Consider the following 18915-nt stretch of genomic DNA (forward strand, 5'->3'; position numbering starts at 1 on the left):
AATACATGCGGCGGTTATATAAGGAAACAGTATACGCTTGAACGGATCGGTTAGAAAAAAAAGGAGGAAGAGCAACAAAATGTTTTTTCTTTCCTGAAGGAGACTAAGAAAGGGAAAGAAAAGAGAAGAGGATGCGATTGTATCGCAAAAGATCGGTGAAGAAAGAACGAAGCTCATATTATGCAAAACATGTGCTGGCCGCCTCCGGATTTACGGCGGCTGTTCCGTTGCTACTGCGTTCATCCCTTCCTGGTAGATTGCGAATATCACGATCTACCTTTAGGAAAAGCAAGGGAGAGAGAAAGTAATGGTAGAACGAAACGTTTTGCTGAAAACTATTCAAGAGCGACAGAAACGTTGTTGGAGTTTTGCGCTCTTGATACTGGATACCGCTTTTGTTTGGCTCCTAGTTTTGAAATATGAAAACGTAGGATATTTCTTGTAATTCTTTTACTGCCCAGCACGTTCATGAATATAAAATCAATCTTCATGGGCATTTCATCTAAAAATCAGCATCAACTGCTCATCAAAATTTCCGTTTGCTTGTCATGGTACGTTTTCTGATACTTCATAGTCCTCGATTCTTCACGAATTTCTCATCGAAAGAGTTGCCCAAAATTGTGCGAAAAATCGCGAACATTGTGGACTCGACTTCAAGAAGACTGGAGCAGCTTCGAACGAGGTAAATAATTGAATGACCACCCAGTCCTGTGCAACTGGCAAATTGAATGCAAGTATTTACGAGATTAAGTTCGCCGAAGAAATCTCTCATATTAATGGCTATCCATACAAATTTGAAAAGCTTATTTCGTCTGTGCTTCTTTCCCCCTCCGCCCGATTCCCAGCCGTCCATGTTCATCCATTCGATTTCTCGGTCATAGGTTCAGCCGCCCAACGCATCCATTCAATCATCGCATCTATCCTGGCCATCCATCTTTAGCAATTGCGGATGCGATGACTGATCTATTTTTTCCAATCAGTTATTAGTGAATTGAACCGGCCGTTGAGATTTTTGGTCAATAGATACCGGCGATAGTGCGATAGTCAAAAATCATTTGCATCAATCATATATCAGTCTTGATATTATCAGTTACCGTAATTAATTTGGGAGTCACCGGTCATGTCATTCAAATATTTTTACTACCAAGGAAACAAAAAAAAACGCGAAAACTATCGTTTAACCTCGCTCTATATTTCTTCTAGTTTCACTTTTACCTAATGGATTAGATTTTGATTGACACCTTCTCGACGCGGAATCTTTATGAAATGTTATGACAGTCACATGAAAATTCACCAATCGAATCATAAACGCACGAAAAATCGCTTGAAAATATAGAAACATAATAGTGTTCAATTATTTCCAAATCTATGAATTCAAATTTAAAGTTTCGGGTATCGAAATTTGAAAACTTTCTATATGCAGGAAATTGAAAATGAAAAAAAAATATATTTTATAGTTTCATTCGATTTGTTTCGAATTAATATTGGATAAGATAAAACCAGCTTTTGATAGCAGCACCGAGTTAATCTGCAATTTGTTAGAACTTGTGAAGCTTTAATAAAGAATGTAAAAACACAGAATGAAAGCTCCAGCCTTTATAAATTGAATCATTATATGTCAGCAGGATCGCGTGGTCAAAACATTGTGGAGTTGAAAAAGAATTGATAAATGAACATTTTTCCTGTTGAGAAAAGTAGAGGGCCATACGATAGGAGATCGCAACGAGATTCGCTGATAGTTCAGAATAATAAAAAGTGCAGGAAGGCAAAAAAATTTGGAAAAGCAGCGAAAAAATGGATGCAGCAGGGGGGGGGGGATTTTCTGCCTCGAAATGATCCAAGTACGGTCCATGGTAAAAAGATTGCTCCGTTATGAAAACCGTATATATGCGCATGAATACATATAGTATGTGGAAGAAACAGGGGAACTGGCTGGCTCGGGCGTATACACACGGTTACGAAAAAGGTGAGATATAGTGTGCGGTGGGTTGAAAAATTCTCTTTTCATGAATTCAACGACGCAACGAAGCGTTCACAAAATACGAAGCTTTTACTCGTGCCAGGTTAGCCAGAGCTCACGAGCAAAAGTCTGCTCTTTTTCCCCCTAACACCCCCGACTCCCAAAAAATGTTGAATCGTTGGGCTATAAATCGTTGGCTCATCTTTAAAATATGTGAATGGAAATATTTGAACTACGGTCGAGTGAGCAGCTCGCGTGTAACACTAGTGTGCTTCGGGAAATAAAAAAGGGGCTGGTATTCGGCAGCATTTCGTTGGCGAAAAAGAGCAAGAGAGACGGAGCTCCGAAAAGACGGAATGACAGCGACGAGAATATCGATATTACTGAGAAATTAAAATTTTCAGGACTGTCAGTGTTCATCGCGTGGCAATGAAGAAACGCTCCATAACTGCTGAAGCACAAACCTTGAATAATTGAGAAATATTTGTCCTTAATAGACATTGCTCCACCAGTTACATACAATTTAAGTTCAAATTAACAGTTCAAATATCAGCGCGTATTTTCTCCCGAATGTCTTCGGATGAGGTCACATGACCGACGGACGGAGTGCGCATGTCCATCGATCAGGACCAGTGAGCCTGGGAGATTCTTTGGATAGCTCGCTCTCTTCCCCGGGGCCGTCTCAGTGGCGACACCGCTCCAAACAAAGTTCTCAAAATCATAACGAGGTTCCCGATATCGTTCGATTCGTCGTAGACTGGCCGCATATGTACTATCGACCGTCTTACAAAAAGACCTCGGAAGAGAACACGTATCAGGTCCCAGGACATTACAGAGAGCCGAGGAGGAAAGAAACTAAAAATAAAAGCAACAAGCGAGTTTTTATATTCCCATGCAGTTCCCATGAATGTTTTTTTTTGTCAAATGAGCACGAACGCGAGTATGGGTCTATTGCATGCACCGTGAACGTTAAAATATTTGACCATCAATGTCAAGAAACATGTATGATTATTAGATAAAGAGTCAAATTGACGGAGAATATAATTATTACAATGCATGTTTTGCTTTATATTTTGGCATCGAATTCGCATCTTTTGAGATTATGATCTGCTTACTTGTGCATGTTAACGCAACCCCTCGCTTCTGGTTTTGCTTCCACAACCATGTCGTTTCTTCATTTTCAAAACAAACAAATCGAGAGAGAGGGAGAAAGAGTAATATAACAAAGGTCATACTTTTTCAACCCCTTACGTGGAGAATTCTCGTAAATTACCAGACAAATAATTGATAGGCCCGGCCTTGATGTTTCTATTTTCTTGGCATCACTTGTAAGAAATTTCATGTTATATATGTGAATAAATGCATATAGATATAAATTTATATATCACCATTTTTGCAAGCGTGTGTGTGCGAGTCCATGTACAAAGACGATTTATTCCGGCTCATCGCCTTCAGCTGGCTTTCCACAGTACTATGTACTTCCTCGCACCACTATAAATGGCCTGTTGGCTTGTCTATATACAGTGAGACACGCGCATCCGGAGGTTGTTTCTTTCCCGAACGAACGGAGATGAAGAAAGGGATAAAAAACGTGGTTTTATCACGATTTTTATCCCCCATTACTTATTTTTGCGTATGCTCTATTCAAAATAAAATTGTATTTGCTTGCATATATACCTCGGTAGGCCTATTCATATTCTTGCCTCAATAACTTCACTACTTTTTACAATCCCTCGTCACGGATGTTTTTGTCCTCGAAATAATTTTTTTTTTTTCCAACACGGTTTATGCGAAAATGATCGTCGCTATTTTCTCCTACTTTCCCTAACGCGAGCACCAAGCAAGGCCAAACTGCCAACGGAGAGTGGGGGCTGCCTTTTTTCTTCTTTCTTTCGCTCCATTCATCTTTTGTAACGTCTCTTCAACTCTCCTTCTCTCGCCTCGCGGGAGATTAACTTTTTACCATCGAGCACGTCCGCGCTAGGGTAGTTAATCATTTTTTTTCTCGCCTCGTATCTTTTGCCGCACATCCCCAGGATGAGCTACCCCGTAACCCCTCTCATTCAATTCCAAACCAGTCCCTGACCCACGAAACAAAAGATTCTCTAACAGGACTACGCTTTTTTTTAAAGATAACACAATGAGATGCGGAATTTTATTTAAAAATGTATTAAACAATCTTAACAAATAATATATTTTGTATTATATTATGGAATGACGAGTGCCAGTTTTTTTTTTCAGCTCGATGAGTATGAAGGCTTCGTAAACAAACGTGATGCGTACCCCTTCTTCATCGATATGTGTTTGTCATTCTACATGTCTGCCATTTTTTTTTTCCTTTCACGTTGCATTATATCAGTAAATACGTGGCGCAATGCGTACAACGTGAATGCTAATGCAACCTCACTTATCATACCTACGTAAGCAATATGTATTTCAATGTGTATAAGTATGTATGTGTACAGACAAATTAATACATGTGTGTATACAGGAGAATGAAAAGGAAGAGAGGTCGAGGATTCGAAACTTGGCATTCCCATACACCCATACACGATATGTCGGATCATGAATGCGAATGTTTGCCCTCCTGTGCATCACACGTGTTTACCGTACGGCATGCGTAAGTGCGCTTCAGGGGTGCTCCGACTTTCCATCAAACTCTCATTCCTTCTCTCTCTCTCTCTCTCTCTACCATTCCATAATAATTCTATGCACTGGCGATTACTGAAGTGAAATAAAAGGATCTCTTAAAAAATATATACCTAATGGGCTCTTCGAACTCGTGTTCCTAAAAGTATCAAAAAGTATTTTTTCATAATATCGATGTGGAATAAAATGGATGAAGAATGAGAGATGCTTGAACAAGAATTCATTTTTCTAAATAGCCGAGACTTTAAAATAGTCGGAGGGTCGAGCGAAGAGTTTTTATAACCAAAAAGAAACCAAAACGAAAACTTTTCAATATTTGAAAGAGTCGTTAAAAATAGCTATGAATAAACTCAAATTTTAACGTTCCGCCCATCACGAAGGATGAAGTTAATGAAGATGGATTAACTATTCAGGTCAGCGCTGTCACCTAATGACGAGAAGAATATCAGAGAAAAAAACCGATACACGAGGATTTGGTTTTAGAGAAATTTGTAGTGTTGAGTATATTTCGAAGCTTAGTTTGTACTTCGTGACCGGAGAAATATTTGATGGGAGATTCTTAAAAATAATCACACATGGAACGAAATGTCGTGGCAAATATTTAAATTTTACTTTTCGATTTTGGAAAAGCATGTTACAAGACGATTGGTGCACCAATTTTGCATGAAAAACACTTCAAATTTGGGAAAGTTATTTAAATTTATGGTTATATGTGCTCTTACCGGAATCGAGGAAAAACATATATTTCATAATCATCAGTCATTGATAAGTGGAATTCAAAATATCCCTTGAAAAATTGTGCAAATAACCGAAACACAGGGCAATACTGTGCCCATCATATTTGCCAAATTTCCGAGCGTTGGCAACAATACTAGGCCAACCGTTAAGCCGAGGTTGGAATGATAGATTGGGTCACACGGTGCATAGCTAGCGTTGGGCCAACATCGGAAGCCGATGTTGCCCAACGCTGGGTCCGCGTTGCCCACGGTTTAGCCAGCGTCGCTCTGCCCTGGATGGCTATTATCGATTATTCAAATTAACAAAATCTTTTTTCTATGATTTCTATTTTTTGACGGAACAATATTATTGAATTACTAGAAAAGTAGTTTATGCGAAAATACGTATAAATTTTATAGCGAGGTCAGGAGTAGAGCTACGTAGTTTATTTAAATAAACAGTAATTTACAAAGGACAAAAACAAATAGAAAAACGTAGATAGAAATATTGAAATCATGAATACTCGAATAGCCTCGCAATAATATCACGTTTAATATACGACCGCCTTTTTCGAGTGAGCCGAAGTGTCACCTTTTTTGATACTACGAAATAATGAAACATCGCCATTTACAACGCGCGTTAAACAACAAAGTCTTAAATAGTTACAATTGAAAAATAGTTGAAAATATTAAAAGCGTGAACTTGCGACATCCCTCGAAAAACTGTAATAAGTAAAATATATCATCTGAAAAAGTGATTTTCGGAAATTTGGGAAAATGTACGAATCACTTGCCTTGCTGTGAAAACTCGAGTACTAATTTTTTTAGCACAGTCAAAATGTAAACTTGCCTCTCGAGTCGCTATACTCCAAATGATGATGACTCCTGAATATACTTTTCTCTAACTTATAAAATTCTTTGTTTTACATATCGTTTCAGGGCTTCTTTATTCTTTTTCGTACCTCATTCTCGCCTGGATTGTTCCAAGTTTTCGTCTCTCTCCTTCGATTTCACGCTTCCTTCGAGCAGAACCGGAGCAACGGAGCGAATTATCCTCCTTGTTTTTATTTGCCTATATCCGACACTCTCACGATCTTCATTTTCCATTCAGACATATAAGAATATAAAAACTATCGGTAAAAATTGAGGACCGATATTTGAGAATTACTGCAATTTAAATGAAATATAATATAATCATATAAACGTCACGAAAATATTTGCATGCCCAGCTCACGAGCCCTTCGTGATTTTAAATTTGCAGCATAGTTTTAACATGGATTTCCCTCGAGCGTTTGAAAGCTTTGCGGTCAGATTGGAGGAGCTGGTCGGCTACAACAGAAACACGGCTACGAACTATGTTTGTGATAGAGGAAAGAGATACACGCTGGAGAAAGTTGAAAAGGGTAAAGGGTGGGAAAAGATATAAGGTTAGGGTAGCTATTTATGTGAGTACGAGTTTCATATAGACTACCACGTCAGGAACACAAGTCCACGAAATAAACGTTGCTATATTCGCTCTCACTCTTTTTCACCACTTATCTGTCTCTCGCTCTCCTTCACATTCGGGTTTGTTGGTCACTCGGACTTATGAGAGAAATGTTTTCCTGTAGTACTGCACGCTAACTGCCCCTTCTTTGCACAATAACTCGACTTTCCTTTCCTTCTCCATTTCATATGAATTCATATAAAAACGTTATTAATTTTTGCGCTCAATCACTCTTTACTTTTTCACAACTCTTATATTCTCTTTCTAGAAGATTAACCAGAACAAAGGATAGTGATTATAATCTTGGAAATACACCGATGTTCTTCCATCGCAAATGAGCGAGCTTACAGCTGTTCTTTTCTTCATTTGGTTGAATTCCAAAATTTCCTTCGAGTCGAGAGAAATGTGCGCCGTTGTATAGAAATATCACGAACGTAGTTTTTTCATTCGGCTGCGTCTTTGCTAAAGTAACTCGAGAATTTTGGCGCTCTCCCAGGCGGTACAGGAAGTACGGCTGGAAATTTCTCTTTCTTTCTCTCTCCTCCCTTTATTCCTTTAGCGCATAATCGACGTGAGGATCACCAAATTTTCAATTATAATCTCGGTACAACATTTTGAGAGGACGACGCAGCGGTGAACATTCTGCCAGGTTTTGAGATTGGCAAGGATAATGGTTTTATGGAATATAAAGAAATCCATTGGGTTTTCTCGTCGTGCAAAATTATCGAATTCACTAATTTCCACAAATAATGATGTCTCAGAAATGAATTTAATGGCTAAAAAATCGAGGAGATTAGGTGGCATATGGATTGAGGGGGGTTTAGGAGAATTGCTGGACAAGCCCCGGAACGTTTGCATGAGCGCAAACTTATGCACCCTTGCCAACCCCCATTCTCGCCCATCTCGTTGGCTTGCGTCCGGTAGTATTAGAAAAGCAGTTGTGATCGCGCCCACGAGAGGTAGAAACGAAGAAAGTAAAAGAGAGAAAGAGAGCAGAGCTGGTTGGGCTCATAGCCAGGAGATCCGCCCCCGAACGAAAGGCGTCCGGTGCTACAGAGTCAAAGTAAAGCAGCACACACACCCTTCTCTCCTTGTAGAGAAATTATCCGATCGTATATATCTATACAAGTGTTACACCTCCGGTGAAGCATCGTCCAATGACGAGCCTCCGAGTCTTTCCGCAAACAGGGTTCTCTCTTTCACAATCTTGCAAATCCTCACCCTCCAGCCCCCTCGAGCCTGGACGTTCAATTTAATAAAGGTAATAACGTTAAAGGTATTTTCGTATTTCCCGAATATGTGCTAGCCCGGAACTCGAAGATTCAGGGATGGGTTTTTCAACTTTCTTTCTCACGCCCCTTTGCCTTCGATTCGTGGTTATAAATCTAAGGGGTTGAATGGGAGGTTGAGTGGAGGGTGGATCGAGAAAAAGCCACCCTCGCATACCGTATTATAAAAGGACGAAAGGTACGGACGGACCAACGAAATGTGGCGGCTATTGGGCCAACGTCCAAAACCGTCCTTCTTCAGAAAAGTAGGCTCGCTCTCTCTCTCTTTCTCTCTCCCTTGCGCTCTCCTTTCTATTTTCAGTCCATCTAGGAATGTCTCTGAAAACCAGACTTCCAATGCTGTGAATCGGAGAAAAACAGAGAATGTGAAAAATCGTTCGTGGAAGGCTTCCCTCAAAGAGTTGCCATTTAATTCGAGGGAAGCCGGTTCTTATGATCGTCGCTATGTGTGGAAGGGCGTATAGATAAAATAAAATAGCTGCAGGGGAAAAAGAGGGGCTTTTTCCCGATTCGAGAACACTCGAAAAGGATAATAAGTGAACGAATTTAACCACAAGTATAAATTTATTTCTGAATTTTCTATGAGTAATTTCTTGTCAACCATATATACAAAGCGTTCCAAAAAACGAACGTTCGATGAATAGTGTAGAGTTAACCTCAAGTAGGTCACAAAATAGTGACGTTATTTTTATAAGTTGTATCTTATAATGTTGTCTTTATAATGTTGTATCTATTTGTTTCCAGAATTCGACAATTCATTAGAAACTTGGAGGAGTCCATTTTGGAAAATCCCATACACTTTTGCAGCCGAGAATAGCAGATCTATGATTCTACTTTTTCCATTGTTATGTTCACCTATATTCTACTCTATTGGCCTATGAAGATATTCTTAGTCCTTTTCATTTAGTAGCTAGTCTTTTATATCCAGCTACTGCATACGTGTATACATATATACGTTTGTATGTATCACGCGAATGTTATGAGGCATGTACTGAACCACAATATACGTACCATTTAACGAAGCTTTGTTGGATTTCAATTCATCGACGAAGAGATGGAGAAAGAAAGAGAGAGAGAGAGAGAGACAGGGAAAGTGCAGAATAGATAGAGGGTCTGTATGATATGTAGGTGGCTTTCAATAGGTAGGAGAAGGTTCTATGGGTCGATCTATGAATTGTTACGTTTGTCCGTATTGTGACCTGTGTACACTCCATGCACGCACATCTTAGTAATGCACTTGTATACAACATTCTGTGCAAATGGGATCAACTCCTTTTTCTACTAACAACCATTATATAACGATACACATAACGGTATTATTCCTGAATAATTAGTATCGATAATAAATAATGATGTAGTGAAAAATGGGATGGACACACTTATGTATTTCATAGTAAATAGCCAGAACAATAGTAAAATGCATCTACTTCGTATCCAGACGGATCGAAATTCATAGCGAAAAAGGGGAAAATAAAAAAGTGTGCTGAACGAAAGTGCAATATATACGTGCATACGTATGTATGGCACTGATGAGCAGACTATCGGCCGGAAATTGGAGCGTGCCATTCTTAATTTATCGATCGAAATGGTAATAATGCCTAGGAACTGTTCCTCCTGCTCTCTCAGTTTTTCTCTCACTCTCTTTTTCGATAAAAATGAACTCCGATGCTTCGAGTTTTTTGTTTCTCCTCGCGCGATGCGTTCCTTCATTTTGCCATTATGCTTCCTCGCTAACCAAAAAAAGGTCTTTGTGCAACTACGAGCGTGAGTGTATTCTTTATGCAATTATTAGGAGTATTTCATGTCACTCACGGTCCCAACTCGTGTCCTCTTCATTCATGTGAATTTTTCACGAGCTTTAAGGAGGGTGAATCGCGACGATACAATGTTGCCATGCTAAACCATGTTAAAAATATTACGAATTTCAAAATGATAAGAATTTAATAAAAATTGGTAAATGTATTCTTTAAAAATGTATAAGACAATATAATTTTTTTTTAGATTTTTTACCACATAGCTCTCCAGTAATTGAACACTAAAGTTCACGCGTATAAGTATAGAGTTTGCATACATCTCGTGCACAAGAACTTCGGTTTACGCTCAGTTATTCGATAACCATGTGGTAAAAAATTTTGAAAAGAATTTTATTTGTATACTTAATGTCAAAGAATGTTATCACCAAATTTGATCAAATTCTGATTATTTTGATTTTGTGATCCACCCTCCTTAAAAGATTATATTTGAGATGATTTCAGAGGGTCATAAAGGAGAAACAATCGATAAAGAATGCCGAATGTAAAGAAACGAAAACAGCTAATATAAAATGACTAACAGCATAGAGTAAAATGAAAAATTGAGTAGAAAAAAAGAAACTTAATAGGACACAGAAGGAAGTGCATTTTCAACTTTTAACATGCTATCAAGAAGAATACATTTTCGTAGAAAATTCCAGCACAGTTGAAAAGCGATTTCCATAATTTATCTTTCGTTGAAGAACTGAAAATACTCATGAATATTTTGTCATTCGAGGCTATCAAATGTGGTTTGGTATCAAGTTTTTTTTTTCAGGATTCCGGAATTGTGAAATATTATTACGAGTCATTAACACTGCTACGATTTCATACACGAATGAAACAGGGGAAGGCGCTTGCGCAAATTCAATTTGTTAGCTTGCCAAATTTAGCAGTGGTGTGAGAAAAGAAATATACGGACTTATGCTTCATTTATTCTTCCGAAAGAGAACATTGACGGCGATAACGAATCGAGAATTACCAATTTGGATACAGAATGGGGTACTGTCTACGTCCTATTTCTGGGAAGTGGTCAGAATTTTATTACAACGACATGTCGATCTTTTTGCATCAAGAATAAATAAAGAGGAGGAAACGATACCATTCTTGGCACAGGGATTCAAGCTCGTTTGCAGTGGGTATTTTCACCATTTCGTACAATGATTATTGCTTTGTGCCTTTCTTTCTTCGCAATTACTGAAAGTTTTTCCTAACCTACCGATGTCCTAACTCTACAACACTCGCAGATAGTACAATTTGACTTTGAAAGGATGGTGGAATTTTATTCAGTCACATCTTTGCATCCATGTCGTGGTGGTCAACTCTCGGTTGTTCCGTTGTTGGTCAACTCTCGAGTGGGTATGAGTTTGAGTCATTGACAGCTTTTGAATGCACGTAATTTGTGGTTAATCACAAACGAACAGTCACGGCGTGACCAATCACAAATCTGTTAATGAAGAAAATGTCTTTGCCCGTATCATCAACATCCGTGGGTTCCTCATCTACTGAGATTTCTCAAAGCTGTTAGGATCGAGCATAAACCCGAACCTATGCGTGTTAAGTGTATCTCCAGTAATTACTCAAGCAATCATCTTGATTTTATGCAGGAATCAGAAAAGCACATGACTTCGCGAACTTCGATTTACAAACCAGCAAATGTCCTCTAATGTTTTATTGCGAGCAAATGTACTCAGCGATGGCTCGGAGTAATACTTCGAATATTCTACTCGTCTCCAGATTCTACCGGGTCTCTTTTGATAGTTTTCCCATATGCGTTTACCAATGTTTTATACTCCGATGCAATTGATCGAGACCAAACAACTTTGCTTCTAAAATCTTTACTCCGAAATTCATAATAACACTACGTCTGCTCACGTGCACGATCCATGATCTTGAATATCTCTACTCATGATGAGATATGTTCTCAAATCATCATGAGTAGCTATTTATAACTATATTCTTCGCTGCTCTTCTCGACAATATCTCTGCGTGTATTTAGAGAAGAACTGTTGTTGAATACATTTACTAAGAGTAGACTTGCTGCAACATAACTCCACTATTATAAATCTACTCGATAACATTTCCACTCTAAAGGTTTTTATTTTATGCACGAATAACGTCTCTACTCTTTAGCGTGTCCAGGCGGATAAGACAGATTAATGAGAAAAGAGGAGGCATATTGTATTCTATTGATTTTGCAAATTTGAGAGTAGGGCTGTTTGGAGCAGCGTTGTTTTTGAGTAGAGCCGTAAAGAGGACGGTTATTATTCTGCCATTAAATTGATATGGACATCATTGTCGTGGTGGCCACTTATCTATTTAACAAAATTATGCGACCGACTGATTTGACATACTCCCGGGTATAAACGTGTCACTTTATAAACAAAATTCTCAATTTTATTGATTAAAAGAGATTGACTTAACAAATTATTCGTTCATAATATACTCATTGTGCATAACAAGGTTGCCCCTTGCTCCGTAAATAAAACGCTTCGTATAATCGGTTTAAAGATTAATGTTTTTCAATACGTTGAAAATCATCTCACTTAGCGTGAGCCTGCATTCATGCAGGGAGACCACGTTGGAGGTTAATGAAGTAAGGATCATGAGTAGAATCACATGATTGCCAAAGGCATGCATCACCTCCCAGAACCTCGGATACGCGTGGCTGACTACACGCAGCCAGCTCAATATCCTTTGCCATATAATTACAATAACATTATTGTTTGTTCATGAATATATGAATACAGGTAGTTCCATATCAAATAAGCGAAAATAAAAATTAGACTGTTATCAACATTTCGATGTTTGCCTGTTTTTAGCGTAAATGGTGAAAAATGCTCACTCGATGAACAATTTTTACGCGAAATTGTATTGAATGCCTCGCATGTGGCTAGAAATTAATATTAATTATTATTGAAGTACTTCGTGCACTGGAAAAACCCTGATTACCCTGATAAGGTCGGTGTTAATGCAATATCGCCTATAACTGGCATACAAAACGCCGTGTAACTGTCACGATTTAGCACTAACAACGATGATAAGATCTTGAAGTGATGAGTTGTGAGTCCGGCTGTAGGCACGTGCGGGAATGTCTGTGATCGTGTGCGCTCGAGTTCTAATGCGTAGATGTCAGTGTTATATTGCATTCGGAAAACAGGTCACGGAAAATCGGTTTGAGATTGGAAGGTACGAGTGAGAGAGAGAGCTTATATACGACATACACGAATTAGGAATAAGCTTTATGTACAAAGGGCTTCGGAGGGGTAGGGGAATAGCTAAGCGTTAGCACGTGCGCATCTGTCATCAACAAGCTTCTGACCAACGTTCATGTGAATCAAGTGCGCGTCCTTATAACATATCCACGTTGTGGCTCCAGCGAATATGCATGGCAATTCTGGGGCATACCTGAGCAGAAAATTATAAGATGGAAGTTACCGTTCCAGTGATGGTAACAGTGGACAACGGTCGAATGTTCAAAATTTTTTGAGTGTTGAATGTAATTTGACCTTATAGAGTGAAATCTTTTGTATATTACAGGAAATTCTTCCTTCATGAAAATTTAACCTTTGCCCTGTACAGACTTTTTGAACTGAAAATCGCCCTTTCTTTCTATTGTTGTAACGGTAATTAGTCATGACAGATTTACGTATCCGCAAATGAATAAACTGACAAAGTTAGCTGTTTAAAGGTGATGAGAGTAAAAAAGCTCTCCAAGTGGTTCTCGAGGTGTTCTTTTGTTTGTCGAAGGTCTTTCCAAGTGGAAATTTTACTTCGAAGGTGAGTAGGACACGAGTTGACCGATTAAATGTCCAACATTTCACTGTTGTTGGACGCGCGTTGTATATGTCCTGGACCATATCATGCGATGTCTCTCGCAAATATGTTCATATGTGCTTCGTATACTGCGCATGCGCGTTTATACGTTTCTGCGTCAACGATGCTAAATTCAACAGTGTTGCTCACGGCAGATAGGGTTAGAGGAATCCATGCACCTGGACCAGGTTTAGGGTCAAAAGAGAGAGAATTCTGACTGCTCCTTTTCTACCAAACTCTTATCTGCGAGCTTCTTTGCCTTTCGATCTTATTTCTCCGACTTTTTTTCTATTCGTTGATGGAACTCTCGTAAATCACCGATCTGCTCTTGAGGATATGAAAACAAATCTAATTAAAAATATTCCTCGGAACTTTTTTCGATTACTTCGGTTTATTTGTTTACTCTTTTATAAAACTCTCCTCTCAATTTTCATGTTTATTCTTCCTGGTATTGCAATACCTTCAGTTCTACTCACTGTTCAGTAAATTTCGCAAAAATAAAGGAAAGCTCAGGTTTGTTTTCACTGCAGATCAGAAAATGAATTAAAATAGATTTTTTACGTCGTATTTTTTGGAAAGTTTGCTTCATTTTGAGCTCTTCGGTCATTTCAAGCCAAATTTTTTTGGCAACATCTCGCGAGACCTCGAATTAATATAAATTTCTCTGTTTTCATGATTGCCAAATTTAGAGATCAATACATACACTTTTTCCAATCCGTCAACCTTTAATTTCTTTTCACCAGTTAACTGTTAACTTACTTCTAATCATACAGTAGATATTATTATTTTTTTCAACATTTTAAAAGGGAAATTTCATTCTCTATTGAGAAAAACAATCGGGCAGAGTTGATGACATAACGGGAAATGGAACCGATGGTCGTCACGCACTGATATTCGCGATGGGTCACAACGTGGGAAAAATGAAAAGTAAAAAAAAAAACAAGAATAAAACTGTTTGAACAATAACAACTGTTTCTTCGAGATGGGGCAAATAGAAAGATTTTGTAAAGTACTGCAATACACGGGAGGATTGGTCAAAAAGGCAGGAACTCGCCCGAAATGTCCCTGTGGAACATTTCGTTTAGGAAAAAAATGGGTAAAATGTAATACCACTCTGAGATTCGTCAAGATATCAAGCCTGCCTGGATGTTCTTTCATTTATTTTTTTTCACCGTTATTTGCACCTTTGACTTTTATATCTCCCTTTTTCCGTTTCTCTTTTTCTTACTTCCTGTGCTACAGTAAATCTCTTTTTATTAAATGGGCCAAAAGTTTGAATGAAAAGACGAGAAAAAAAGGAGGAGAAGCAGTAGGAAAATGGCTAAAAAGAGGGATCAAGTAAAAAAAAGAGGGAAAAGGGCTTTAGTGTCTCGCGGAAGAGTATAAGATGAAGAAGGAGAAGATCAGGAAGAAGAAAAAGAAGATGCGCAGGCGAAAAGAGGAGAGAGAGAAAGAGATGGAGGAATGTTGTGAGGGTATACATAGTGTAGGACAGTATATACGGTGTATACAGTAAAAACGTTGTTAACCGGGATGCCTGTCACGACTCTTTGCGCCGTAAAACGCCGAGGCAAGCGGCCTTTATGCGCCATAAATTCGAACAGCCTTCCAAGTCCACAGGAAGAAGAGAAGTGGACGTAGGAGAGAACAGTGAGATGAAGAAAGAGAGGCGAACAAATGAAAAAGGAAAGAAAGGAGCTTGAACAAGGACGAAGAAGAATGAAACTGGAGGGCGCTTGCATACATTGCGGCCTTAAACTGAATGAAGGTGTGGAGTGATCTCCGAAAGATCGTGTGGAGAGAAAAAAGACATAACGTTTTATCGATTCTGGGGCATCTCTATTTCATATAGTAGAGTATAGAAAAAATGTCTTTTGCATGGACGTCGTCGTTAAGTAAATTGCAGCCAAGTGACCGATAACGCATGAGAATAATATTTAGATAACGGAGAGTAGCAAGTTTAAATGGAAGTACAATCGACAAGCATCATCCTTTTTGTCAGCAAGACAAAAATATCGAGATTTTATTAATATCAATTACTCCTACGTCTATTGCACAATTGTATTGCACAATTTTGTGCAAATACAGGCAATCCCATAAAAAATAATGAGTCTGCAAAGAGACATCGGTCATGAACACCGGAAGTAGTAACGACGGGATATGAGAAGTCTGAGCGATAACACAGTGAGAAAAAATTTTTTTACCCATATCACCGCAAATTCGACATTATAGTAAAGCCCCGACATTTTATAATTCTTCTCCACATTAATTTGCGTATCGCCTTCTCTGTTTTACCAACGGTCAATACCCTCTTGCCATTCTTCATAATTTTCTGTCTCTAACTTCTCATCGTGTTTTGCTCAACTCTACCGGAGGTGTCAAGAACTCGTTAAGAAGATTCGAAACGCGAAGAGGTGGATGAAAAAGCGTAGAGAGGTGGAGAGAAGGAGAAGAGAATTTCGAAGCAACAATATATCCGAGCGATAACGACAAAATCACTTTGCGACGAGGCCACTCGTCGTTGCATCATTCTTTATCATCTGTTCTTGTCAACTCCCCATTCTTCCCGTCTGCCCGAAACTATTCGTTTTTCTTCCTTCGCTTTAAGTCAGAAACGATCGTACGATTTCCCGATGCTCTTGCGGAATGCCCGACGTCTATGTATACATGTCAACAAAGTGCGCGCACCAGCAGATGGAACAAATGATGACGGTAGAAGAGGAAAGCAAGCAAGAAGAGAGCGGGAGGGGGATACAATCTAATTATCAATAATGCGCCGGAACTCGGAAACGAGGGCTTGTCGACGGACTCACACCCTTTCCGGTCCTACGTCCCTGACGTTATTCATTTGTTTGCACGGATTCCAAATACCTTTTCCAGCTATTTTCTCTCCGCCATGCTTGTACTTCTTCGTCTCACTTTACCCGTCTGTTTTTCTTCCCCAATTTCAACCTCTTGATTTTTCCTTTGTTCCTCTCTTACTCGCACAATTACGGAGAAAAACTAATATCCTTAATGAAGGGGCGAAAAAAAGGAAGAGAACGACGTTGATCAATGAATGTTTGCCAATTTTTCTCAATATAATCCATTTCCTCTGTTTTTTTCCTTGTGCTCGATAAAAATATTGAAAACTTGGACGCTCATAAAATTTTACGTCCAAGGTCTGAATTGCCATTTGTCGGTAAAAATAAAATGAACGGTCTATTCATCGTGAAAAATGCTTAATGTTTGAAGGAAATAATTCCTTCGATGATCGAGACGTTTAAAGTGATTTGTCGAGAATATGCCAGGAAACACGTTCCCTCGATAAATCAAATTGATGTTTTAGCGTACGACACTCGAATTAGTCTGACTGAATTCTCGAGGGGAAAACTTTAACGCTCTCTCGTTAAACTCACTGCCCTTCGGTATACAGTATTCTTCGTTTCTCTTTTCCCTCTCTATTTTTGTCAGCCTCGTCGTGCATCTCTTCCACATCTCATGCAGAAGCGGTCTATATTCGATGTACAAATTCTCAAGTACCCGCATAGCATCCAGTCGAGATATATACGAGCAAGAAACGTTTATATAAAACATGTTTTTCATTGTCGCCTTTTCTCACCCGTCTCCGTCGACCTCTTCGTGATTTTAATGCACATCATCGTGTCGAACCGAATTTTATAAAATCATGCCTTATATGGGAAGAAAAACAACACCTTATAATGGCACGAAATTATTGTTTTCTATAAAATATAAAACACGATTTTAATAAATCTCCGTAGATGATTAATTAGTGTCTGCAAATTTGAAGAAAAATCATTTTGCTCGAAAATAATGTGTTAACAAGCCATCTTTTTATGACTAACACCAAAGGGGTGGGGGTCGGTATGCAGCTTCGACGATCTCCTGAGCAGTGTAAGTGAAGCAGCCTCGAGCGAGGCCATACTTGAATGGGTGACCGCTCAGCCGCATGCACTGCTCGCGCATCAATTTCTGGTTCTGTTTCTACTTCTGAGAATTTTCACGGTTTCCCATGGCCTTTTGGTGCAAATGCGATCCAATATATAGTCAGCACATTCTTTTGTTTACCGTACATAATAAAAATAATATTCGTCATTATTTCAAATCATTTTTCCGTCGTAATCAATTGGAAACGAATTTTTTTTGTGCCAAAATTTTCGTCTATTGTTCATCAAATTCCTCACTGAAATTTCACGCGAGGCTCTTGAGAAAATTCAACGAAAAGTTTGAAACTTTTATCAATGGTGAAAGTAGGTATTAAATGGAACGGATAACCGTTAAAAGTAGAATTCAAGTCTCGTTAAAAGAATCTTCGAATATCATGAATTCATAATGTTTGAGATTCATGGGAATTTCAGAGCCGGATGCAGCGTTACAAGCACAAACAGAGCCCGATTATTCGCCTCCCAGGCGGTCTTTACACGTTCTCTTTTGCTCATCCTTTTTATACTCTCGAGTCCAACTCCCCCAAGTATCTCTTCTCTTGCTTTCATTCTCTTTCTCCTCGTCTTCTTCTTCTTCTTTCTCTTTCTGAAACGTTACGTGAGAAAACCAAGCCTTGCCCCGGTTCTCGGGTCATGGGTTACTCTCAATGCTCGCTCTCCTCGCCGAGAACGAATCAGAATATCTAGAGAAGAAGAATAAGAGGAGAAAGGGTCGCGAAGGATTCTCCCGGTTCCTGCACTATTGTTTTATAGAAGCACTGCTTATTTCATGAAAAAAAAAAAAATTCTGTTCGATCGCCACAGAAGATACTACAATCAAGTAGATCTAAATTTTTTGATTATTATCATTCTAAAAGAAAATTGCTTATGAATTTTTGTTATCGTCAACAATGCTATTGTCTCAATTGGCGAGATATATTATGACATCACCAACGATATCGACTATACGGGCATCATCGACAGTGGGCAAAGTCAATGTTTTCTCGAATCCAACAACATCGTATTTTAGAGGTATTTTGACTTTTGTCATGAAATCGTTCTTCGTAGCGTGGACATTTTATGCGAAAATCGAATCTTCATTGGGAGCAGACGTCAGGAACGAAGTCGGAGAAAAGTAAAAAATATCGGGTGAGAGGAAATGTACTCTGAATTTGTAGATTCATCGATATTGTGAGACGTGGAATGTACCTGTTAAATATCATAACAGAGAGAAGTTCAACACCAGAACGATATCAGGAGAAAGGGAACGAAGCGACAGAGAGGAA

The 18915-nt window shown here is 38.8% G+C and overlaps 1 protein-coding gene across 10 annotated transcripts in view; it reads right to left on the reverse strand.

The window, feature by feature from the left end:
- The window catches only part of Rbp6 (RNA-binding protein 6), a 459964-nt gene that overhangs the window by 371932 nt on the left and 69117 nt on the right, over window positions 1-18915 (reverse strand). The gene's annotated exons all lie outside the window — the stretch shown is intronic.

Source organism: Venturia canescens, chromosome 4 (assembly GCF_019457755.1).
Source record: "Venturia canescens isolate UGA chromosome 4, ASM1945775v1, whole genome shotgun sequence".
NCBI lineage: Eukaryota > Metazoa > Arthropoda > Insecta > Hymenoptera > Ichneumonidae > Venturia > Venturia canescens.